This window comes from Macaca thibetana, chromosome X (assembly GCF_024542745.1).
Source record: "Macaca thibetana thibetana isolate TM-01 chromosome X, ASM2454274v1, whole genome shotgun sequence".
Taxonomy (NCBI): Eukaryota; Metazoa; Chordata; class Mammalia; order Primates; family Cercopithecidae; genus Macaca; species Macaca thibetana.
The window spans coordinates 106,636,325-106,662,414 of NC_065598.1; the positions used below are offsets into that span (position 1 = coordinate 106,636,325).

Consider the following 26,090-nt stretch of genomic DNA (forward strand, 5'->3'; position numbering starts at 1 on the left):
TCCATGGGCTTGTTTTATTTTTATTTTAGTTTCGAGACAGGGTCTGGTTCTGTTGCCCAGGCTGGAGTGCAGTGGTGCAGACATGGCTCACTGCAACCTCTGTCTCCTGGGCTCAAGCAATCCTCCCATCTCAGCCACCTGAGTAGCTGAGATCACAGGCATTTGCCAACAGGCTGGCTAATTTTTGTATATTTTTTGATACAGACTGTTTTTTGCCATGTTGCTCGGGCTGGTTTTGAACTCCTGGGTTCAAGCAATCTGACCGCATCGGCCTCCCCAAGTGCTGAGATTACAGGCTTGAGCCACTGTAACCGACCCATGGGTCTATTTTACTGTGCTGTTTTTTAAAACTAACACCTGGACTTTATAGCTTACTTTGTTTACTTTTCATTTGTTTATAATTTCTAATATATGAATTTAAGGCCATGTTTTTTTCTGAATATTGCTTTACCTTCATCTAACAGACTTGGATATGTACTTCAGTCATCATCTTTGATTTCTAAAGCATTTGCAATATCAATTTAAGTTCATTTTCAATTCAAGAGTTATTTAAAACTGTGTTTATGTTTTTAATTTATAGATATATATTGTGTTGAGCTTGTGTGATGGGAGTGGGGTAGTTGGTTATCACTTTACTGCTGATTTCTAATTACATTTGAGTCCTGCATGGCTGATTTCTGAGCCTGTATTCTCAATGGATACAAGTGGTAATAGTCTGTCCCAGTGTGTGCGTCTGTCTATTTCCCAATCTAGAGGCAGTGTGATGTTGGCTTTTTTATATTCAGCACCACCTGGGAGTGAGCATTTAAGGATGTGAGAAATGAGACTTAATGTCAGTTCTCAAGAGTCAGTTAGTCCACTTAGAGACATGTAGTCCCTTTCTTACAGACCCATCTTCACGGTTGGAAAGAAGGTGTTTGTCTTATGAGCCCTCTTTGTCAATCAGGACACACCATGTTGACTTATCTAATCCTAATGGTTTGTAGCTACCCTTTGGTTTCTGGGTAGTTGGTTATGGGCATATCCCATAGGTTGTGTGGCACTGAGGAAGTAGAATATTCCAAGTCCTGTCCTGGAGAAAAAACAATCCATCTGTCCATGGAGGCTAAGAGTTCTAGTTAATTTTTCTTCCAGTTAACTCCACTGCCTTCTTGCTCTTCAAACCCGCGTGTTTCTAACAAAAGGGATGATTTATATATTACCTTGTATATTACCATATATTTAGATATTCTCAGCAAGATACAAACAAAACAAAATACATATTTGTCTTGCTTAGCAGTTTAGATGAATGCTTCATCTCCCTTGGTGCCTCATCTGTAGGAACTAGTATCATTGCCTTGTGACACAGGTCTATATCTCATATCTCAGAACAGGGCCCTCCTTTAGACTGCTTTCATGGTCTCTATCTCCTCCCGCTGCTACTGGCAATGCCTTTACTGCCACCTCACACATACATCCTGAGAATAGTGGGCTTTAATTTGTTTTTCAAATGAATAGGGTTGTCCCCTCCCCCAAGTGGACTCCAGCACAGTGTTTCCTTTCTGTGACACTTCCATTGTTTTTAATGTTCTTACTTCCTTGATGACCCTTAATTGGGGTCTTTTGCAGACTAAGACTAATTGCCTTTTTTGTTTTCTCTTCTGTATCACTAATGACAGTGCAGAATAAAGTGGTACCTAACGTTGTGTTCTGCTAACCTTTCTGGCAGATAGCCCTATGCATTGCATTGGATTACCTATTAGTCTTTTTCTGTTTTATGGTCAATTTTCTACCCATTCAAGCTACTAAAAAATGATTTTCCATTATATGGGTACAAGGTAATCCTGAGACAAAACAAACAAACAAACAAAAAACCAGACCTTCAGCTGAGATTCCAGGGTAGGGTAGTTGCACCAACCCACAGTTGTTATGAAGCCCCTATCTTTATACAGCTGAATTTGACCATTTATATGGACAACGCAGGTTAGTCTTGAACTGTGTGTGCTTCCAGTGAGGTTACTTGTACTCTGTGATTCAAAAAGTTCTGGTCATGTGTCTAGGCCACAGCATTCCTCAAAGAGAGGCATGATACCTTTCTAAGGCTGAGCCACATTTGCTGTAGAAAAATCTTTGCAATTCCTTTGCAGCAGGGAAATTTTTGCAACTCAAGATGAAGTGGGGCAGGGCGAGAAGGCTTCTTTGACCGCAAAAGTATCTGAAACTAAGGGTAAGGCCTTTGTGTACTTGTAGTCATCATTATACTTCATGAATAGCTCTTTCAAATGAATCACATTAACAGATCTCTTAGAACTGGAAAGGACTTTGAGGCTGCCTCATGTAGTTCCCTTCCTTCAGCGGGGAATGATATTTCTTTAATCTCCATTTTATAGGTGACGCAACTGAGTTCCACAAAAGCAATACCATTCTGTAGTCTCAGGTTCACCTGAAAACATTGCATTTGACTCTGCCACTGTTCATACTTAGCCCACCTTTTGATAGTCTGTCTTGTTCACTGCTTTGAGCTCATGATGCTCTCCAAGGAGCCCAACCTGGTTGTTACATGCTTTGCCCCTGGTAGGGAGAATTTTCATACCTGACTCCCATAATTGAGGGCAGATATGACACACTCTTGTTTGCCTATAGAGAATTGTTGTATCCTTCAATGAAGCAATACTTTCCTGAGCCTCTGGAGCTGTATGTGGTTCTTTCACGTGCAACCTGTCATTTTTCCAACCCTTTGATATATTAAAATATTGTTTCCAGTGATATTTCACAGTGCACATGTAATTATAAGGTATTGGACTCTAGAATATGTATAAGTTGTCCCATCTAATGGGACAGTCTATTCCATGCTTATACCATTCAGCTCGATGCTAAAACTGTTTTGGGAATTTTCACATACACCATTGACAAGACTAGCTCAGTAAGGCCATATTTGGTCTTTGGAAACAGAAAGAACTGGATTCAAACCTTTTCTCCACTATGAAACAGTGACCACATAAGTAGCTGTATTACCGAGGAAACATCACTTTAAGCATTCTGTGCCTAAATTTCCTTATCTTTAGTAGGATATTAGTAATATGTATCTCATGGGTTTGTTGTGAGAATAGAGATAATGTACATATGGAATTTAGCTCACATAATGACTACCATATGTAAGGATTTAATACACTATTATTATTGTTATCCTCCTCCTCCTCATCATCTCTCTGTATTTCAGAGTTGTTATAAGATCCTTAAACAAAATGATGTAAACTATATAGCAGTTTCTCATCTCTAGTAGAGTCTCAAAAATAACCACTCTTATGAGTATCGTTATTAAAGTACTAGAAATAATAAATGAAGCTGTCGCATTTCTGGAACATGGCTTATTTGGTCACATAGGTGGTTTATCTTAAACAAATAGTACTGTTCAAATTTTCTAATTCAAGTCCACATGTTCCAGCCACAGAGTAGAGTGGTAAACATCATAGAATCCTTTAGAAATTGATACTTTCTCTGAATTTTCCCATTAAGTTTCTCAGTTTTCTAAATACAAGACTAAAACACACTCCCAGAGAATAATTTCGTTTGAGTGTAGAATTGTGACAAATGATATTACCAAGGTAGCTAACTAAAACATACACATAATTTTCAAGGCAAGATTTCTAGATGTTCTCTGATTACTTGGTCTTAATTATCCTTTGATGTCAGCAACCATCTGCTCACCCCTTCTCATACATAATTACCCAGCCAAACTTGTACACTGTACTGGAAATTTCAAGGGGTTAAGATTAAGAAAGACCTTGATCCTGCTTGCAGTCTCCACTACTTGCTAGCTCTATGTCCTTGGCCAAGTCTCCTAATGCCTCTGAATGTCAGTTTCCGTATCTATGAAATTGCTACAAAAATCATTTCCAAACCACTATCCAAAATCCTTGGTGCCAAATAAGTTTTATAATTCAAGTTTTATAGGTTTTTTATTTTAAAAATACTGCACGTTGCATAGCACCTTCAGTGGGACAGAACCCGGTAATCAATCACATCAATATTTCTGCAACAAAGCATATGAATAGTTACACTGAGAGTGCCTCATGTCAATTCACAACAAGTTTTGTCACCAGGTAAGTTTTAGCAACAAACTTATGAAAAGCTGTTTGGTCTTCAGAGCTTTCTAGAGTCTGTAATTATTAATGATGGGCTGAAACTTATATCTGATCACATGAGATTTTTCTAGGGTTTACATGAAATGCATTATGTGTAGCAGGGGTCCTGATGAAAGAGAATTGATATTCTGACACATCTGGGTATGTGAAGACCCCCATATGTTTATTTGCTTGAGATAATCTGCAGAAGGCAAAAGGCTTTATGCAGAGCAGGGCTGTGTCAGAAACTGGATTTGTAGGGTTAGAGGAGCAATCTGATAGGATATGATGGTGTTTGTTCTCCAAGGACAGGAACCAAGTTTGAAAGTCTGAGCTAGGGTGGTGGGAGTGGGTTGTTGGGGAGATGTTGCTGCAGTAAGAAGCTGAAGATGTTTTTCTCACAGGAGTCTCACTCAGATACAGGATAGAAGCAATGTTGTTTCAGTGTCCAGGTGACAAATTATAGCACAGAACTGAAAGGGGCATTTCTACCCTTCCATGTGGACCCATTGTTGGTTTCAGACAAAGCTGCCAGAAAAGAGGGCAGCACCATTTAAGCCCCTTAGGGATGTGTAGCTGGGAGCACTTCAGAATCCATGCTCCCCCACAGTCCAGCAGGGGCCTCCGTGTTCCCACAGCCAGAGGTACTAGTACCATCAGTAACTGGACTGGGTTGGAGGGGCTACCAATATCATTCATTAGAAACACAAGCTCTGTCTGGTGAAAATGGATACATAACATACCAAAACTTATGGAGTGCAGCAATGTTCCCTACTAAGAGGGAAGTTGATAGTAGAAAATGCCTACATCAAAAAAGAAGATCTTAAATAACTAACCTAACATTACACCTCAGGGAACTAGAAAAAAGAACAAGCTAGGCCCAAAGTTGGTAGAAGGAAAGAAATAATAAAGATCAATACAGATATAAATGAAATGGAGAATAGAAAGACAATAGAAAAGATAATAAAAGTAGGAGTGGTTTTTGAAAAGGTATACAAAATTGGCAAATGTTTAACTAGACTAAGAACAAAGGAGAGAAGACTGAAAATCAGAAATGAAAGAGAACGCATTGCAACTGATGACTAAATAAAAACAAATGATCCTAAGAATCTACTATGAACAGTTATATGCCAATAAATTAGATAACCTAGAAAAAATGGATACATTACTAGATACATACAATCTACAAATGTTGAGTCATGAAGAAATAGAAAATCTGAACAGACTAATGGTGAGTAAAGACATTGAATAAGAAATAGATAGTCCCACATCAAGGAAACGTTCAGGATCTGACGCCTTCACTGCTAAATTCCACCAATATTTAAATAACTAATACCAATTCTTATGAAACCTGTTCAAAAAATCTAAGAAGAGGGAATACTTCCCAACTCATTTTATGAGGCCAGAATTACTCTGACACCAAAAACTGACAAATACATAGCAACAATAAAAAACTACTATCCCTGATGAACACAGATATAAAAATCTTCAACAAAATACTAGCAAGATAAATTCAACAGCACATTAAAAATAACATTCGTTATGATCAAAAAAGATTTATCTCTGGGATGCTAGAATGGTTTAACATACACAAATTAATAAATGTGGTGCACCAATTAAAAGAATAAAGGACAAAAACCATATGATCATTTCAATAGATACAGAAAAAGCATTTAACAAAATTCAACATTCTTTCATGATAACAACTCTAAATACATTAGGTTTAGAAGGCAATATGATGTGGATATTTGTCCCCTCCAAACCTCATGTTGAAATGTGATTCCCAGTGTTAGAGGCAGGGGCCTGTTGGGAGGTTATTGGATCATGGGGGATGATCCCTCATGAATGGCTTAGCACCAATCCTTTGGTGATAAACGAGTTCTTGCTCAGTTAGTTCATGTGAGATCTGGTTGTTTGAAAGAGTCTGAGACCTCTCCCTTTGCTCTCTTGTTCTCACTCTTGCCATCTGTCAGGCACACTCTCCATTCATCTTCTGCCATGATTATAAGCTTCCTGAGGCTCTCACCCAGAAGCTGAGCAGATGTTGGTGCCATGCTTTACAGGCTGCAGAACCATGAACTAATAAACCTTTCTTTATAAATTACCCGGCCCCAGGTATTCCTTTATAGCAATGCAAAAACAGCCTAATGCATAAACTTGATACTGAGGAGTTGCTGTAAAGATACCTGAAAATGTGGAAGCAGCTTTGGAACTGGGTAACAGATAGAGGTCAGAAAAGTTTGAAGGTTACAGAAGAAGACAGAAAGATTAAGGAAATTTTGGAACTTCTTAGAGACTCATTAAATGGTTGTGACCAAAATGCTGATGGAGATGTGGATAGTGAAGTCCAGGCTGATGAGGTCTCAGATGTAAATGAGGAATTTATTGGGAACTGGAGTAAAGATCATTCGTGTTATGCCCAGCAAAGAATTTGGCTGCATTGTCTTCATGCCCTAGGGGTCTGTGTGTGTTTGAACCCAAGAGTGATGAATTTGGGTATCTGGTGGAAGGAATTTCTAAGCAGCAAAGTGTTTAAGAGATGGATAGGCAGCTTATAACATCCTACAATCAGATACAGGAGCAACGAAATGACTTAAAGTTGGAACTCATATTTAAAAAGGAAGCAGAGAAAAAAAAAATGGAAAACTTGCAGCCTAGCCATGTCACAAAGAAGGAAAAGGTCTTTTCAGGAGTGGAATTCAAGCAGGCTGTGGAGCAATTTAGATTATCATGACTAAAAGGGAGCCAAGTGCCAATGTCCAAGATAACAGGGAAAAGGCCTTGAAGGCATTTCAGAAGTCTTTCGGACAGCTCCTCCCATCACAGGCCCAGAGGCCTAAGAGTAAAGAATGGCTTCATGGGCCAGGCCCAGCGTGCCAATGCCCTCTGACACCTCAGGAGGCTGCTTCGTGCATCCCTGCTGCTCCAGCTCCAGCTATGGCTCAAAGGGCCCTAGATACAGCTCAGACCACTGCTTCAGAGGGCATAAGCTGTAAGCATTGGCAACTTCCATGTGATGTTAAGTCTGCAGGTGTACAGAATGCAAGAGTGAAGGAGGCTTGGTGACTTCCACCTAGATTTCAGAGTATGTATGGGAAAACCTGAGTGTCCAGGCAAAAGCCTGCTGCAGTAGCAGATTCCCCGACAGAGAGCCTCTACTATGGCAGCACCAAGAGGAAATGTGAGGTTGGAACCCACACACAGAGCCCCCACCAGGTACTGCCTGGTGGAGCTGTGGGAAGGGGGCTGCTGCCCTGTATACACAAGAATAGTTGAGCCAGCAGCAACTTGCATCCTCAGCCTAGAAGAGCCACAAGCACTGGACTCCAACCCATCAGAGCAGCTACATAGTCTGCATCTAGCAAAGCCACAGAAATGGAACTGCCCAAAACCTTGGGAGCCCATCCCTCATACCAGTGTGCCCTAGATGTGGGACATGGAGTCAAGGGAGATTATTTTGGAGCTTTAAGATTTAATGACTGCCCTTCTGGGTTTAGACTTACGTGGGGTCTATTGCCCTTTCCTTCTAGCCAACTTCTCCATTTTGGAATGAAAATGTCTGGTTAATGCCTATACCGCCATTGTACCTTGGGAGTAAATACCTTGTTTTTTATCTCACAGGCTCATAGGTGGAAGGAACTCTCTCCAGATGAGACTTTGGACTTTGGGCTTGGGACTTTTGAATTAATGCTGGTGTGAGTTAACACTTTGGAGGACTATTGCAAAGGCATGATTGTATTTTGAAATGTGAGAAGGATGTGAGATTTGAGGGGCCATGGACAGAATGATATGGTTTGGATATTTGTCCCCTCCAAATCTCAAGTTGAAATGTGATTCCAATGTTGGAAGTAGACCCGTTGGGAGGTGACTGAATCACAGGGGATGATCCCTCACAAATGGCTTAGCACCATGCTCTAAGAGAAAAGTGAATTATTGTGCAATTCGTACATGTAAGATGTGGTTGTTTAAAGGAGCCTGAGTCCTCCCCGCTTGCTCTCTTGTTTCCAGCTCTTGTGATAGGGTGTGTCTGCTTCCCCTTTGCCTTCTGCCATGATTGTAAGCTTCCTGAAGCCTCACCAAGAGCAGATGCCAGTACCATATTTCCTGCACAGCCTATAGCACTATAAGCAAAAATAACCCTCTTTTCTTTATAAATTACCCAGTCTCAGGTATTTCTTGATAGTAACACAAATGGACTAACACAGAATGAATGTATTCAACACAATGAGGGTCATTATGACAAACCCACAGCTAACATCACACTCAGCAGTGAAAAGTTGAAAGCTGTTTACAATCAAGAACAAGACCAGGATGCCCACTCTTGCCACTTCTACTCAACCTAGTACTGGAATTCCTAGCCAGAGTGATTAGGCAAGAGAAAGAAATAAAAGGCATCCCATTCAGAAAGGAAGAAGTTTAAATGGTTTCTGTTTGCAAATGACATAATCTTATATATAGAAAATCCTAGAAACTCCACAAAAAAAAAAAAAAACTCTTGGAAATTATAAATTCAGTAAGGTTGCAAAATTTAGTAGTGTTACTATACACTAATAATGAACTATCCCCCCCCAAAAAATCAAGAAAACAGTCTCAATTATAATAGTATTAAATAACAAATAAGATACACTATTTAGGAATAAAGACCAAGGAGGTAAGAGATTGCTACACTGAAAGCTATAAAATATTAATGAAAGAAATTGAAGAAGACACAAATAAATGGCAAGATGTTCCATATACATGGATTGGAAAAACTAATATTGTTAAAATGTCCATACTACCCAAAGCAATCCACAGATTCAATACAATCCCTATCAAAATTCCAATGATATTTTTTCACAAAAATAGAAAAAAAAATCCTAATATTTGTGTGGAGCTACAAAAGAGCCCAAAGGACCAAAGAAATCTTGAGTGAAAAGAACAAAGCTGTAGGCAATACAATGCCTGTCTTTAAAATATATCACAAAGCTCTATTAATCAAAACAGCATGGTACTGTCATAAAAATAGATATATAGACCAATGGAACAGAATGGAGAGCCAAGCAATAGGCCCACAAATTTAAGGTAAATGGATTTTTGACAAAGATGCCAAGACTACACAATGGGGAAAGAACAGTCTCCTTAATAAATAGTGAGGGCATAACTGGATATCCACAGGCAGAAGCTTCACTCATAATACACACAAAGACCAAGTCAAAATGGGTTGAAGACTTAAATATAGTACTTGAAACTGTAAAACCAGTAGAAGAAAATATAGGGAAAAACCTCTGTGACATTGATCTGGGCAATGATATTTGAGCTATGATCCCAAAAGCATAGGCAACTAAAGCAAAATTAGACAAATGGGATTACATCAAGCTAATCAACAAGGAAATACAAGTTAAAATCACAATGAGATATCACCTCATACTTGTTAGAATGACTATTATCAAAAATATGGAAGATAACAAGTTTTGGTGAGGATGTGGAGAAAGGGGAGCCTATGTACAGGCACACCTTCTTTTATTGTACTTTGTTTAATTGTGCTTTGCAGATATAATTTTTTTTTTTTTTTTTTTTACAAATTGAGGGTTTGTGGCAACCCTGCATCCATCAAGTCATTCAGCATCGTTTTCCAACAGCCCAACAGCATCTTCTCGCTTCATATCTCTGTGTCACACATTGGTAATTCTCACAATATTTCAAACTTTTTCATTATTCTTATATCTACCATATTGATCTATGATCAGTGATCTTTGATACTACTATTGTAATTGTTTTGAGGCACCATGAACTATGCCCATACAAGATGGCAAACATAATCAAGAAATGTTGTGTGTGTTCTGACTGCTCCACCAACCCACTGTCCTCCCATATCACTCCTTCTCCCTCTTCTAAGGCCTCCCTATTTTCTCAGACACAACAATATTGAAATTAGGCCAATTAATAAGCCCACAACGGTCTCTAAGCATTCAAGTGAAAGGAAGAGCCGCATGTCTTTCCCTTTAAATAAAAAAGTAGAAATGATTAAGCTTAGTGAGAAAGGCATATTGAAAGCCAAGATAGACCTAAGCTAGGCCTCTTGTACTAGTTATCCAAGTTATGAATGCAAAGTAAAAGTTCCTGAGGGAAATTAAAAGTGCTACTCCAGTGAACACATGAATGATAAGAAAGCACAACAGACTTATTGCTAATACGGGTAAAGTTTGAGTGGTCTAGATAAAATATCAAACCAGCTACAACATTCCCATTAGCCAAAGCCTAATCCGGAGCAAGGCCTAACTCTCTTCAATTGTATGAAGGCTGAGAGAGGTTAGTAAAGTGTGGAAGAAAAGTTTGAAGCTAGCAGTGATTAGTTTATGAGGTTTAAGGAAAAACGCCGTCTCCATAACATGAAACTGCAAGGTGAAACAGCAAGTACTGAAGGAGAAGCTGCAGCAAGTTACCCAAAAGATCTAGCTAAGATCATTGATGAAGGTGGCTACCACTAAACAACGGATTTTCAATATAACAAAATAGCCTTCTATTGGGAGAAGATGCCATCTAAGAACTTTCATAGCTAGAGAAGTAAATGTCTGGCTTCAAAAATTCAAAGGACAGGCTGACTCTTGTTAGAGGCTAATGCAGCCAGTGACTTTAAGTTGAAGCTAATGTTCATTTACCATTCTGAAAATCCTAGGGCCCTTAAGAATTATGCTAAATCTACTCTGATTATGCCCTATAAATGAAAGAACAAAGCCTGAATGACAGCACATCTGTTTACAGCATGATTTACTGAATATTTTAAGCCCACTGTTGAGATACACTGCTCAGAAAATGATTCCTTTTGACATATTACTGTTTGCTGACCATGCACCTGGTCACTCCAATGTTCTGATGGAGATGTACAAGTAGATTAATGTTGTTTTCATGCCTTCTAACACAACATCTATTCCGCAGCCCAGGGATCAACGAGAAAATTTGACTTTCAAGTCTTATTGTTTAAGAAATACATTTTGTAAGGTTTTAACTGCCATGGATAGCAATTCTTCTGATCAGTCTGGACAAAGTAAATTGAAAACCTTCTGGAAAATATTCACCATTCTAGATGTCATTAAGAACATTTGTTATACATAGGAGGATACCGAAATATCAGTATTAACAGGAGTTTGGAAGAAGTTGATTCCAACCCTCTTAGATGACTTTGATTGGGTTTAAGACTTCAGCAGAGAAAGTCAGTGCAGATGTGGCAGAAATAGCAAGAGAAGTAGAGTTAGAAATGGAGCCTGAAAATGTGACTGAACTGCTTCAATCTCATGATAAAACTCAAACAGATGAGGAATTGCTTGTTATGGATGAGCAAAGAAAGTGGTTTCTCAAGATGGAAAGTACTCCTGGTGAAGATACTCTGAAGATTGTTGAAATAACAAAGGATTTCGGATATTACATAAACTTAGTTGATAAAGCATCAGCAGGGTTGGAGACCATTGACTTCAATTTTGAAAGAGTTCTGCTGTGGGTAAAATGCTATCAAACAGCATCTCATGCTACGGAGAAATCTTTCACGAAAGGAAGAGCTCATTGATGTGGCAAACTTCACTGTTGCATTATTTTAAGAAATTGCTACAGCCACCCCAATCTACAGCAACCACCACCCTGATCAGTCAGCAGTCATCAACATGCAGGTAGGATCCTCCATCAGTAAAAAGATTATGAGTCACTGAAAACTCAGATGATCAACAGCATTATTTTTAGCAATAAAGTATTTTTAAATTAAGCTATATATATTGTTCTTTAGACATAATACTATTGCATACTTACTAGACTATAGTATTATGCAAATGTAACTTTCATATGCACTGAGAATCCAGAACATTTGTATGAATCACTTCATTGCAATATTTGCTTTAACTGAAATAGTCTGGAACCAAACCGTCAATATCTCCAAAGTATACCTGTACATTGTTGGTAGGAAAGTAAATTAGGACAACCATTATGAGAAACAGTATGGAGGGTCCACAAAAAGTTAGAAATAGGACTACTATATGATCCAACCATCCCAGTACTGGGTATATATTTAAAGGAAATGAAATAAATATGTTGAGGATATAGCTGAATTCCCATTATGGCAGCATTATTCACAGTAATCAAGATATGAAATTAGGCTATGTGTCCATCAATGGATGACTGGATAAAGAAAATGTAGTACATATACACTATGGAATACTATTCAGCCTTAAAAAGGAAGGTATTCCTGTCATTTGTGACAACATGGATGAACCTGGAGGACGTTATATTAAAGGAAAGATGCCAGGGACAGAAAGACAAATGCTACATGATCTCACTTATATGTGGAATCTTAAAAAGTTGCTTAACTCAGAAGCAGAAAGTAGAATGGTAGTTACCAGAACCTGGGGGTCAAGGACCAGGGAGATATTGGTCAAAGGGTATAAAGTTTCAGTTAGATCTCTCAAGAGATCTACTGAACAACATGGTGACTGTAGTTAATAAGAATGTATTGTATTCTTGAAAATTGCTGGCCAGGTACGGTGGCTCATGCCTGTAATCCCAGCACTTTGGGAAGCCAAGACAGGTGGATCGCTTCAGCACTCAAACTCTTGAGCTCAAGAGTTCGAGACTAGCCTGGGCAACATGGCGAAACCCCATCTCTACAAAAAATACAAAAATTCACCAAGTGTGGTGGCACATGCCTGTACTCCCAGCTACAGGCAGAAGTGGGAGGATCGCTTGAACCAGGGAGGTTGAGACTTTAGTGAGCTGTGAATGAAACACTGCATTCCAGCCTGGGTGACAGATTGAAACCCTGTCACAGGGTCTCAATAGCAAGAGAACTAGAATTAGAAATGCAGACTGAAAAATGTGACTGAATTTGAAGAAAAAAGAAGAAAAACAATTGCTAAGAGAGTAGATTTTTAACAGTTCCTACTATAAAAAAAAAATTAAGCATATGAGGTAATGCATACATTAATTAGGTCAGTTTAGCCACTCTACAATGTATACATGTTTCAAAACATCATGTTGTACAGAATATATGCAATTATTTATCAATTAAATGATAAATACATTTTAAAGACAAAAAATAAGTAATAAAAATAAGACCATCACAATGAAAAACTATGAAGAAAATAAAATGAAAAAAATGAAAGTTCCTTAATAAGAGGAAGGCTTTTGGCTGTCGTGGTCCCCTCTGGATCCCCAGTAACTGAGCAACTGCTTGTGACTAAGAAACATTTGTTGATCGAATTTGTTGGCAGTTGACATTCATGAAGAGAGTGAGAGTGGAAGAACAACATGAAAGAACTGTTCCTGACAACTATTAGAAATAACTGGGTAGAGCTTAAGGGGGACTGAGACCCTCTATTACACAGGTGGGGATACAAGTCAGTGAAATTTGAGTTATTAAAGTGCATGTCATTTCATTTGTAATCAGGGTCAGGTATGGCGTGAGGAAACTTGAGGCCTAACACTTTACAAAGGTTCAAAGACGTCTTCTGTTGGGTTTTAGGTATTAGATAGCTAAGCTTCATATAAACACCAAGTGGGCCTTGGAAAGTGTCTAATTATAAAGAAGACCTTGGGGGTGGGGTGAGTGTGGACAAACAAGGGCTTATTCTGGCAAGTTCTCTTTGGGCTTAGCTGCTCCATTTGATCTTTGTGATATTACTTTGGAAGAAGAAAGAGGCAATAGTCATTGGTTGGGAAAAACAGGAAAAAGGAAAGATTTTTCTGTTGTTCTTCACTGTGCTAAAGGAAACCAGTTTTACTTGAGTTATTACTATTAATGTGAATTCATTTGCACCCATGCCCTGGCTAAGCATGGGGAAATGCAAGTTATATATGTCAACTATCTAGAATTTTTCCTGACATATGATAGACATTTAGTAATGTTTTTTAAATGGATGACATTCTCCTGTATATTTTTCTCCTCCTTCCTTGATCCCTGACTATGAGTTTCTTAAAGGCAAGGAGCACGGATATAGTTCTAGCTTTGTATCTTCTATGACTAGCATGCTTCTTGACACAGAATAGGTGTTCAAAAAAAAAAAAAGGTTATTCATTGCATGAGACATGATGATTAGGATATGGATTATTACATACAAATTAGTGCCACAGAAATATTTAAAAGAAATTATTTCTCCCAAGCTGATTTAATTCCATCTGATACGAACACTAATAATTTGCTTAGCTAACAGTTTTTTTTTGTTTGAAATGCAAAAGGTAAGTTTATTCTGCCCTAGGTCTGGGATTATTATAAAACTGAGTCGGCTAGATCCAAATGAATGTGGTTTTCCTGTTTGGTTTCTTGTCATGGCTTTTTAACCTTCCTTTCCCATAAATCAGAATACAGCACAGAAAGTCTTTTTCTTCATAAGATTTGGTATGCCATGGCTACTGGTTTCAGTTTGCTCACATTTCCTAAGTAATCCCTTACCTCATTCTGGTTGATGGCTATTTTTAATAAGACCTTCATGACTTGCTGCTCTCCTAAATTAGTTTATTCATTTGTCCGCAAGTTGACTTTAAAAAGGCTCCACTTGAGGAGGCTCAAATCATTATTCATTCCATATCCTCTCTCACTTATGACAAGGCTAGACTTTGTTCCCTTTCTCTGTTCCCAGTTTTATTCATATGAACCCTCTCTGTTCCTTAACCTCTTCTTTAAGTGGAACATTTCCTCCTTTTCTTTGCCACCTGAAATATGCTCTAAACATTTGAACTGATGAATTATATTCTTGTTTGTGTCCTTCCTTCTTCCTCTATTTTCATCTCAGCCATTTCTTGGCCTCTTTGATCTACTGCTGCAAATAAGACATTGTCTCTGAATGTTTCATTCTGGAAGGTGCAGCTCTATGCTCTTCATAGTAAGCAAGGGAGAGATTCTTCACTCATGCAGTACCTGCAATGGCTCTATGCTTTCCCCATTGCATGAACCAACTCTTTTCTTTCTACGGCATGTCTTTCACTTGGTTCACAAATACTGCATGTTTTTTGATGCTTGGCAGAGTGCTAGGCATTGAAGAGAGAGTGGTGATCATGGCCTTGCCAGCAAGCACTGATCTTATTTATTTAGTTTATGGACAGTCAACTCTTTCAACCATGCTATGGATAAAAGTAGTTTCAAAATTATTTTTATCTTTTTGATTGCACATGTACTCATCCTGATTAATCGTACATTGATCATACATTTGTATTTATTGATGTATAAAATTCAACAACCCTATAGTGCACTGGAGAACTGACTGGCTGGTCCATTCAAATGCGTTCATGGAATATCCACAGGGGGCCATACAATATTTGTCCTATTTTTCTTGCACACACATTTCTATTGCTTCCTGTATTCGCTATCTTTGTAGGCATCTGGAGGGCAAGGGCCAGGTCTATGTGACTTAATTTGTAGGGAAATTAGGTCAGAGGCACATCACTCTTATGTGAATGTGTTATATATTCAACAGATTATTGATTTACTGGATTTAATGAATTTTCTTTTCTCTGTGCTTTCTAAGGAAAGTAGTAACTATTAAATGAAACAAAATAAGCACAGGCTATAAAGGTTTAGCCCTAATTGTGAGGAGGCTTTAAACATGGGTTCTTATCTTCTGTGTCTTCTGTCCTTACTGATTTTCATATTCCACCCTTAGCTCAAGCTATGCATTTGATATTGTTGACTTCTCTTCATTGCTAGTTTGGGGCCTGCCTCCCTTGCTGTGAAGTGGATGGATGACACCCATTTTTTTTCTAGTTAAGCAGATTAACTGATAAGTTCTGGTGTCAAGTTTGTTGATGCTTCACAACCAGAGAGGTTTTAAACTACCTTGTCTGACAGCTGAGTCATCCAGCCATCAAGTCTTTCTATAATACATTTTTCTTTCTTATTCAGAAACTTTGAAACTATCCCTTCACCAACTCAGGGGAATGTGTGGGGCTTTATGTTTTGTTTTAGTGCCTTCCTTTTTTGCGTGTGATTTGGTACAGTAAATTATTTGAAAAATGACTACCCCTTTTTATAGGAGCTTTACAAATGATCTTCTGAGTAAATGGCCTAGTCCATGTCTCTGGGCCGATATAGAAACAGCTTTGGGCTCAGTCCACCCAAAATGGTCTGGGGAGAGAATCTCCTGAGATGAAAATGTATTTTAATTTTTTTAGTACAAGCAGGCCTTCCAAAGGTGGCAGAAAGCATGGAACTTATCTTAAAGTACTGAGTTGGTTTTAGATGTCATTTTGAAAGTAAGATAATTTGATTGTTTAAACACTACAGTTTTTTTTTTTAAAGTAATGCATCATAGCCAATCAAAATTCCCAAGCCAGAAAAAAATGGTTTTTCAATGTAGCCAGCCTACTTTAAATCTAGGATATCCCAGGGGCTTGGCTAAACTAGCCATGAGATTGCTCCCCAACCCCACTGTCACCTCCAGTCTTTTAAATCAAAAAGCATAAAAATGTATGGCAGCAAAGAAAGATGCTCTGAGGCATGGACTGGCCTTGACTCCTAATATGGTCAGATTGCAATTAACCAGAGGATCAGGGGCACTGTTAGGAATTTTAAATTTCTGTTTAACTCAAAAGCCTTATTTTTGTTTGAAGCATCTTGGAGTTGAGTCTTGCTTTAAAGTGTGAATGCAGAAGTCTGCCTTTGAAAACATGGTGTGGATTACTGAAAAGATAGTATGAATGACTGAGAACCCTGGAGGTCACGGGTATCAGAATCAACCTTGTTGGGGGAAGGACTCTTTAGCAGTGTGATTTGCAATTTTTCTTCTCCAAAATATTCCTCTTTCATCTACTCCCCAAACGCCTGCAGTGCTGTCTACATTTTCACCTCTGCAACTCATTCCTTTGATTCAAGCATTGTTGCCCACTCCAGAAAGGTTCTCCTAATATACACAGAATCTAAAAGGAGCAATAAATGAAATTGATAAGACCATACAGCAAAGAAGTCAATCAGATTGTCTCCTTTCTGGATACAGGAAGGAAATGGGCAGTGACTACAGCTCATTGGGCTTTAGGGTATCTGGGAGAAGTCCTTAAAAGGAAGATTGGAACACAGGAAGGGAAAGAACACAATAAAACTAATTTCATAATATTTTTAAGAATAAGCCTGTTATGTCCATGGATCATTAACTTAAACTGTAGAGAGAAGACTGTGATGTCAGCTTGTGTGTGTGTGTGCGCCTGTGCACATGCGTGCACTGGGCGGGGGGGTGGTGGGGGGCGGGCACTTTTTTCAAAGTGCAATATAGCAAAAAAAATTATTCTTTGAGGCTGCTGCTTGTGGGATTCTAGACAGTTTAGATTTTACCACAAATCTATAAGAGAAAGTAAGGAATTTGAAGATTGTGTCATATAAATAAAACAGGATACACTCACCATCACCCTCCCCAAGCAAATCCAAATAGAACCTAAGGTTGGGGGAAGAATGATAAATCCTCAGTCCCCACCCGCCAATATAGTCATGATAGATGTCTGATAATTTCAACCATAGTGTAGGGAGAATGGTGTTCTGTCTCTTTACCTCTCTCTTAAGAACAGAATTAGGGGATGTTTGCTTTAAATTACAAAAACCTGAGTTAAGAGTTCTTTCTGGCCTTACATGGTGGTGAAAATTAAAAAGGGTCAAAGACAATCTCACGATTAGTGAGAAAGTATACCCTTCCCACCCCCTGCCATCTACGAATCCCATTTACAAAGACGCCCCGTGTCTTTCAAAACAGAGCCCGCAAATTACTATGAAAATCTGCCCCAAGAGGCTGTGCTCAAGTAGAAGTCAGAGCCTTTGTTAGCAGGGGTTTGTGGGGGATGGCACCATAGTGAACACAGTTAAGCCTCACTAATTCCCTGAATGAGGGAAAGGCCAATCTTGATTTGTAAGAAGCTTGAATTTGAAAATACGTTTAAAGAAATGCCATGTTATTATTTCTAAAAACCTGCAGTCAAACTGCTGGCTGGGGTCTGTGCTCTGAGCTGGCTAGACTCTTAAGGCCTCAAACAAACAGATAAGGACTATAATTAGCATATTGGTCATTTGAATGCAAAGTGCACTTAGAGTGGCGCTTTAAAAATGTGTGTTAGCATACTCTCTTAGCAGGCTGTCACTTTTCTATGTTTATAGTATTAATTTGCCTAGCAACCTGCCCCCTTTCCTTTTTGGCAGTAAACTTTAGCCTCACATGTCAGAATTCGTTAAATTTTCCATATTAGCAGCCGGAATGAATAAGTAAGTGTGTGTGTGTATGTGTGTGTGTGTGTGTGTGTGTGGCGGGGTTTGCTGTGCGAGAGAGGTGGTGAACCACTTTTTAAAATAATTATGAACATATTGTAAACTTCTGTTCTGCTGACCTTTACAATTCATCAGTTAATTGATATTTATTTATTGAGTAGGGAATGTATTCTCTCAGATGATTAAAAAGGGTAGGAGGGGCAAGCTGTTTCAAATGCCCTTCCCTTACAAGTGATCATATCAAGTGAATATGAGATAACATTGACTGTAAGAAGTTCTTGCATTATCGCAAAAAAAAGGATTGATTATGAAGTGCAACAGGTGCTTAATTATATGAAACAACAGCACATTAAGATCTGCATCTATCAAACACATCTTCCATGGTCAGCCAATCCTGTGTGCACATATTAACTTTGTTTGTAAATTCACACTTGAGACCACTTAATTTGAAGTGTAACTGAGTTATGTTTGGGAGGAGAAAACAGAAGAGAAGATTAATACAGCTTCAGTTTTACCCAAATATTCAGTGTCTTCATTATTTTGCTGTGGACATGGAAGAAAAAGGGGATGTTGATTGCCAACTGTCTGGTAATCAGGACAGGGCTTGCAAAAAAAAAAACAAAAAAACAAAAAAAAACAAAAAACAAACCTGGGTAAAGCCTCCAAGAAGATCAAATTTAATGCTTTCTCCTTGAGAAATTTCCCCCACCCCACCCCATTCTACTTCCTGGCCTTCTTCAGACACTCAGAGACATCAGACACTGAGACAGATCAGGAGAGAATAACTACAAGCCTGTGGAAGAAAAATAGTCCTTAAGTAATGAAATCCCTAATACAGGGGTTCCCAAATTTTGCTGCACATCAGAATCTGAGGAGATTAGAACCTGAGGAGATTTTTAAAAATCCTAGTGTCCAGATTCATGCTGTCCAATTAAGTTAGAATGTCTAGGGGTAGGGGCCAAGCACTAGCATTTTATAAAAATCACCAGGTGGTTCCCTGTGCAGCCAAATCGAGAACCACTACTCTAATGCTTTCCCACTTTACATGCATTTAATTTATATTTAACCTTCCCAATTACCCTAAGGAGAAGGTGCTGTTGGATCCCTCATTTCACAGATGAGGAAACTGAGGTTCAGAGGGACTAAATAAGTTGTCCAAGGTTATCAAACTATCAAATAGTGAATCTGGGATTTGAAGGCCAGCAGTTTAATTACAGAGATTGCATGCTGAACATCTATGTAATAATGCCTCTCCTGGCTTTTGTCCTTGTATCCAGTACCATTACACTAAATTTGATATAGAACAATCCCACATCAATGTGGTGAGAGTTTATTAGACATCTGTTATGTATATCATACCCGTTTTAGTCACACTGTGAGCCTCTAGGTAGATTCCAGGAAATATGGCTAACTTCTGATCATTCAAGGAGCTTTCTAGGTAACCCTGGCTTGGTTACCATTTGTTATGGTAAAGCTTAATTAGTCAAAGACTATCAGAGAGAAGACTACAGCCCCACAAACTCAAATTTATTGTGTAGTTTAACAACTGAGTATCTCCAGTAATAAATGCAAGTAGCAAAGCAGGTTTAAGGCATCACTGGTAAGAAAAGAGTAGTCACTCAAAGGAGGCGGGGTAGTTATGGCCTTTTACAACTGCTGTGTGACCTTGGGAGAAAGTGTTTTCTGTTAACTTTGCAACTGGCTTTATCTGTGCATTCTCCCAGCCTGATCAGTGGCAGGGGTGCTTTCTCTTAGCTCAAACTGACTTTCACTCTTTCAGTTCTGGGTAAGTTTTGACTCTTTCAGGTTTTGGTCCTTTTCAGAAAGGAATGAGCCTGAGAAAAATACTGACATTCAGATCAACTATCAATAATGTTGCTCCTCTTCAGACAAGTTGGTAAAATAGTTAACGGAAAAATGTATGTAAAAACCAGGCAAGTCTGAATAAAGTCAGTATTTGAGTTAGTAGTCATATTACTAATATCAGTTTCCAGGGATTTGTCAATGTACTGCGGCTGTGCAAAATAAAATCAATATAATATATCAAAATATTGGGGGAACTTGGTGAAGGATAATGGGAACTCTCTGTACTATTTCTGTAACTTCGTGTAAGTCTTAAACTACTTCAAAATAAGAAAGCTATAAAAGATGTTTAATGGGAGAACCGGTTTGTGTTATCTAAATAAGACTTTTCTAAATTAGTCTGACTTTATGCTTTTCCATGAATAACCCAAAATTGGTTGTCCCAGTGTTCTCTTTTATGCTTCTAGATTTGAATATTGGGTAGAGTAGTGATATCAGTGGATTAGTCAACATCCATATCCACCAGGTACAGATCCCTTTGGGATTAGAAATAAAAGACCAGTTTGTTCATCAACAAGATGCCATTTGAGTAGAATCTCAAAATATGTGTTAAATATCACCAGCTAGGGAAAGGAGGGAGAAAGTTGTGGTAGGCATAGGGAAGAGCAGGAGGAAAGGCACAGAGATATGAGTCAAGGCACATCAAGGAAACAGAGGAAGTTTGATACGGCTGACTGTCGGGGTATAAGGGAGGAATGGTGGGAGAAAACCCTGGAAAGATGAGTTACAGCTGGAGTGTGACCATCTGGATGTGATTCTCCTCTCTCTGAAATAAAAGAATTTAGACTTCTTTTGTAGTACTTACTACATCTGTCTTGTATCACAGTTTCCTGGGTGTATATTTTCTCTTCCCAACTAGATTCCAAGTTTCTTGAGGAGATGGGCCAAGTTTGGCTCACCTATGTAGCGTCTATAGCACCTGGATATGTGTTTTGCACTTAGTAGTAGCTGAATAAGTCTGTCTTAGGAATTTCTAATGTATCACAAAGATGCCACTGATATTCCCTCTCAAGAACATCTGGAGCCCACGAGAATATAGAGTGATGTTTTTACCTCCAGGGAAATGAAAGTTGGAAGCAGAAAAGCCCACAAGCAATTTCGTTCAATCTCTCTTTTTTGTAGGGCTTTGGTGACTGGGTTCGGCCATGCCCTGCCATCTTTGACACATAGCTCTCCTTTCCCCGGACCATGCCCATGATGATGCCCTTTGAAGAGAGGTAATGTGCCTTGCCTTAGTCAGTTTGGCATTCTACTCACACCTCCCTCTATTCAGCTTTACTGGAGAGTTGCAGAGGTTCCTCACCCCTTCACCACCTGTTCCTCACGTCTCTGAATTATAGTGGATACATGGGTTCAAGAGGGACCTGGAGAGGGTAGGTATGGAACTCTTCAAGATTGTTTCCAGGATTTGGCTGACATAAATTTTCTGAGATGATCTCCACCATTTGCCTTTTGGTGATTTGTTTTCCCTTTGCCTCCTGAGAGAAATGTTCTATTGCTCACCATTTCAGATGGTTGGGAGTGGGGATGGGGGCACCTCTGTTCCTGACAACCTCATTATGTGGTTATCAGGAGCAGACACTGCCCAGGTTGTCACGACAACCAGCAATGATTCAAAGCTTCCCTGAAAGGTCTGTATCTCCGGCAAATAATCAGCCTTTAGCTCTCAGCAGATGCTGAACTGAGCAGCCAATCACAGGTGAGCTGGAAAAACATGACATCATAGTCCAGCCGGTCCAAAAAAAATAAAAATAAATAAGATTTGGTTTTCTATTTACCTCCTTCATTCTTTATCCCCTAGATTTTGTTCTCTACTTTCTCCTTCTCTTTTTTCTATTTGGTAAAATGGGGAAAGCAATGAAACCAACTTTCCAAATTCAGTTCACTCTGCAGGTTGGACTTAGGTTCCAGTAGTGCAGTGATCGGGATCACGTAAGGAAGGAATATATAATGTGATCTACTTGGGAGAAAAATCAAACAGAGCATCAGCTCAATTAAACAATGTGGTTTGATATGTAGGACCATGGTGGAAGCAGGGCTAATTAAAACCAAGTCAGAGGAGAGGAACTTTCTAATTCTCATATTAATTCACCCAGAGCCACCTGGATTTAATTGTCTTCTGTTTTTCCTTCACTAACTCCCTGGTGGAAGGGAAGAGGGCAAAAGCTGGGGGCTTCAGAAAGCTCCTAAGTTCTACAGGGCAGGTCTCTAACAGGGGATAATTGTAGTGAAAGAAGGTCAGGAGAAATCCTTCATTCCCAAGCTGCCACCATTTAGGGAGCATATGTAAATGTGACTCATCAAGTCTGTTAAGGAGATGTATAGCTCAAAAATCTGCTAAATCTGCTTTTGTTCCATTAGCTGTTTGTATCCATACAACAATCCAAGGAGATAGGCAAGGCGGGTTCGACGAAGGAGAAAACTAGTGCCCAGCAAAATTTGAGTCTTGTTCAGGATTTCCTCTCCAGAGGCTAGAATATAACCTGGGTTTCCTGATTTCCAGGAAAGAACTCTGAAGACCCAAGAGAATAGTAATTTCCCAGCCATGGGCTTTCCTCTTTCCCTCACCTCTGATTTTTCAGAGACCTAGGACAAGACCTCTTGGCATCTCTGATGCTCCTTGCTCTTTGCCCAGCAGGTAACCTACAATGCTGCCTGCCACAGAAGAGCTTGAGACCCCAATGATGGACATGGGGAGGCAGGCAGGAAGGGGCTCCATTGTACCAGACTGCAGTAATGGCAACAGGCTGTAATGAGCGGCCCTGAGTGAAGGAGGAGTAGGCACTGTGCTCCTAGCCAATGCTGTGCATCAGCTGCCAAACCCCAGGTTCTTTTGTATTCAGAGAAAGAGTGGGGACTTTTTCTTTTTCTTTTTTTTTTTTAGTGCAGCTGCTGTAGCAAAAGATGTGAAGACTGAGATCCACACAGACCCAGAGTCCACTACTGGCAGCAACTTCTGGTTGTAGGACTTGAGGCAAGGATGGGAAGGGAGCAAGGAAATCTGGGTTGCTTTTGCCCAGTGGGTTATTCATTACTGCCTTGCATTCAGTGCCTGCCCAGGTATGGCTCAGCTCAGTCTGGCACACCATAGCCTTGATTGCTACACCTGAATCATTGACCTGGCATTCAGACCTCTTTCAGGATAGCAGGTGTAGTTTGCTTGCTTTCGTCTTAACCAAAATAAGACTGTATTTCCTATTTCCCCTTTTAATGATGTTTCTTACAAGTAAAATATAGTACATGCTTATGGTAAAAACATACAAACAACACAGAAGTATTTAAAGAAAAGAGTTAATGTCCCCCATCATATACACATACCCACATGTCTTTCCTACCCTCTTTTATTCCCAGAGTGTCCCCTTTAGCAGTTAAAACACACATGTACACCCATTTTTTTAAACAAAAATAAAATCATAATACACGTGCTGTTCTGCATTTTTTCACTCAAGAATGGGTCAAGGAGTGTTACTATTTCAGTACATAGGGGTTTATACACTTGATTTTTTAAGCTGATGCATAACAGTTCAAAATATGTATCTACCACATAATTTATTTAATGATTCCCTTACTTGGGCAGGAGAAAACTTTGGGAGTTGATAGATATGTCCATGGCTTGGATAGTGGTGATAGTTTCACAGGTGTATACTTATTCCCAAACTCATAGAGTTGTATACATTAAATATGTACAGCTTTTTACACGGCAATCATATTTGACAAAGTGGCTAAAAAAACAATTCCCTTACTGAGAGACATTTAGGCTACCTTTTACGTATTATTTTTCATTCTTACATAATATTCAGCATAACATATTTCAACATTTCTTGACATGTTTTTATGAATATATTCATAAGCAAATTCCTTGAGTTGGAATTGCTGGGTCAAGTGGCATATGCATTTTAAAATTTCATAAGTATTACCTACTTGTGCTCCCAAAAGGTTGTGCCATTTACACTCCCATCAATTGTATATGAGAGTGAGCAATGTTCCTTTTATGCAGGATTGGGATGAAACATTTGAAGATATTCATTTCAGTTTACTTCTGTTGTTACAAGCCCCATCCCGGCACTTCTCACTTCTCATGTGAATCAAGGGGCTAGTTGGATTGGTGAGACCCAGAGAAGAAATACAACTCAAGTGGCCATATAGGGTGGCAGAACAAACATAGAACTGAGAGTTGGAGACCTGGTTTCCAGGACCATCTCTGTGAAGCATTGGACAGGTAACTTCAAACCCTCGAGTCTCCATTCTCTCATCTATGAAATGCAGATCATAATAATTGTCATAGTAAACTGTTATGGTTGTTGTGAGGATCAAATGGGAAGATACAAAAGTGGTTTGTAACCTGAGAAGTAGGATACACATGCCAAGTGGTTATGATGGTAGTGTTGTAATACCCTTAAATTGAAGAACTCCCAAGCAAGAGAACAGTGAGTTGGGTGGTAAAAATGGTGAGTTGAGTGGGAAAAATTACACAGATGAAATCTTTAAGATACTTCAGATTAGAATCCCTTCCCTGAGATCTCTCATGCAGTTGCCCTATATTCTTGGAGAACAAACCATGTTGACAGTAAAGACTGCTTTCTTGTATTAAGAATAATATAGGTTATCACCCTTTCACAGGAAGACCCTAGGCTTGGGTCTTAAGTCCAGTCCTCTTTCTATGACATTACTATGCTTTAATTTGTCAATCACCTAATAGGATTTTGTCCACATACTACTTTCTATAATCACTAGGGAGAGAAGAAATACACCCATGAAACGTTTAAATAACCATATGTGGTGACTGCATAAATAGCTCTGAGTTACAGCTGAGGTATATGGGAGGATTAGAGTGAAATCGAACACCTTCTAATTAAAATTTAAATCAATAGCCTAGAAGACCCAAGTTAAATCATTAGCCAGGAAAATCCAGTTATATTTTTCTATTTCTTAAAAAAGGTTCTTGTTTGACCCAAATAAATGCATTTTACAAATCAGAGATGTTAACATTGAATAAATTACATTCATTTTGATTTGTGATTTTTTTAGATTATTTTTACCATGGTGCAAAAAAAAAAAAAAAAAATCAATGGGATGTGGTTGCTTATTTTTTTACTCCAAAGTTAATTAAAAAGATATCTGTAAAATCACTGGAGTCAGAACCATCCTGATTCCAACCTATTAATCAAGGATTTGAGCGTGAGGGTGTTGGATATTTTTGCATTAAAGACAACCACCACACCAAAAAAGCTATTTTTAAAAATGCCTGATTTTTTAAAAATGCCAGTCTTACATAGTCTGTTTCTTTTACAGCAAGTATGTATTTTAAGAAAACCAGTAATACCACATTTAATTCTTAGCAGTAGTAAACTGTATCATATTAGAAAAAGCATGGACATTGGACTCATTTAGATATAAATCCCAGCTCTACCACTTTCTACAATGTTAATGTAATACTCATATATGCATTAATACATATATTTTGAATTTAGGAAAATAAAATGCAAAGTGACCCTTAAAATAGTCTGAATTATATAGTTTACTTAGTCTTTGCCTCCCTCTTTCTTGTTTTGCCATAGAGTGGATCATTGTTGTTTTTCTCAATTCCCTATATCATCACAATTTAAAATGAATTAGTCCAAAAGAGGCATCCCATTCTTCAACTGCCTGAGATGCTGAGATGTTATGTCTGGCGAATCTGTAGCGCTTTTTTTTTTTTTTTTTTTTGGAGATGGAGTTTTGCTCTTGTTCAGACTGGAGTGCAGTGGCGGGATCTTGGCTCGCCGCTGCAACCTCCACCTCCTGGGTTCAAGCGATTCTCCTGTCTCAGCCTCTTGAGTAGCTGGGATTACAGGCGCATGCCACCACGCCCCATTAATTTTTGTATTTTTAGTAGAGACAAGGTTTCATCATATTGGTCAGACTGGTCTTGAACTCCTGACCTCAGGTGA

The 26,090-nt window shown here is 38.8% G+C and overlaps 1 protein-coding gene and 1 pseudogene across 5 annotated transcripts in view; both read left to right on the forward strand.

Moving 5' to 3' along the window:
• The window catches only part of PAK3 (p21 (RAC1) activated kinase 3), a 291,282-nt gene that overhangs the window by 132,564 nt on the left and 132,628 nt on the right, over positions 1–26,090 (forward strand). The window contains exon 2 of one of the 5 annotated variants that reach the window (XM_050776543.1): positions 21,283–21,377. The exons of the other annotated variants lie outside the window; for them this stretch is intronic. The gene's annotated coding sequence lies outside the window, so the exon portion shown is untranslated. The remainder of the gene's footprint in view (positions 1–21,282; positions 21,378–26,090) is intronic. 5 annotated transcript variants of the gene reach the window in all.
• On the forward strand, positions 6,834–11,813 carry LOC126945869 (tigger transposable element-derived protein 1-like; annotated as a pseudogene).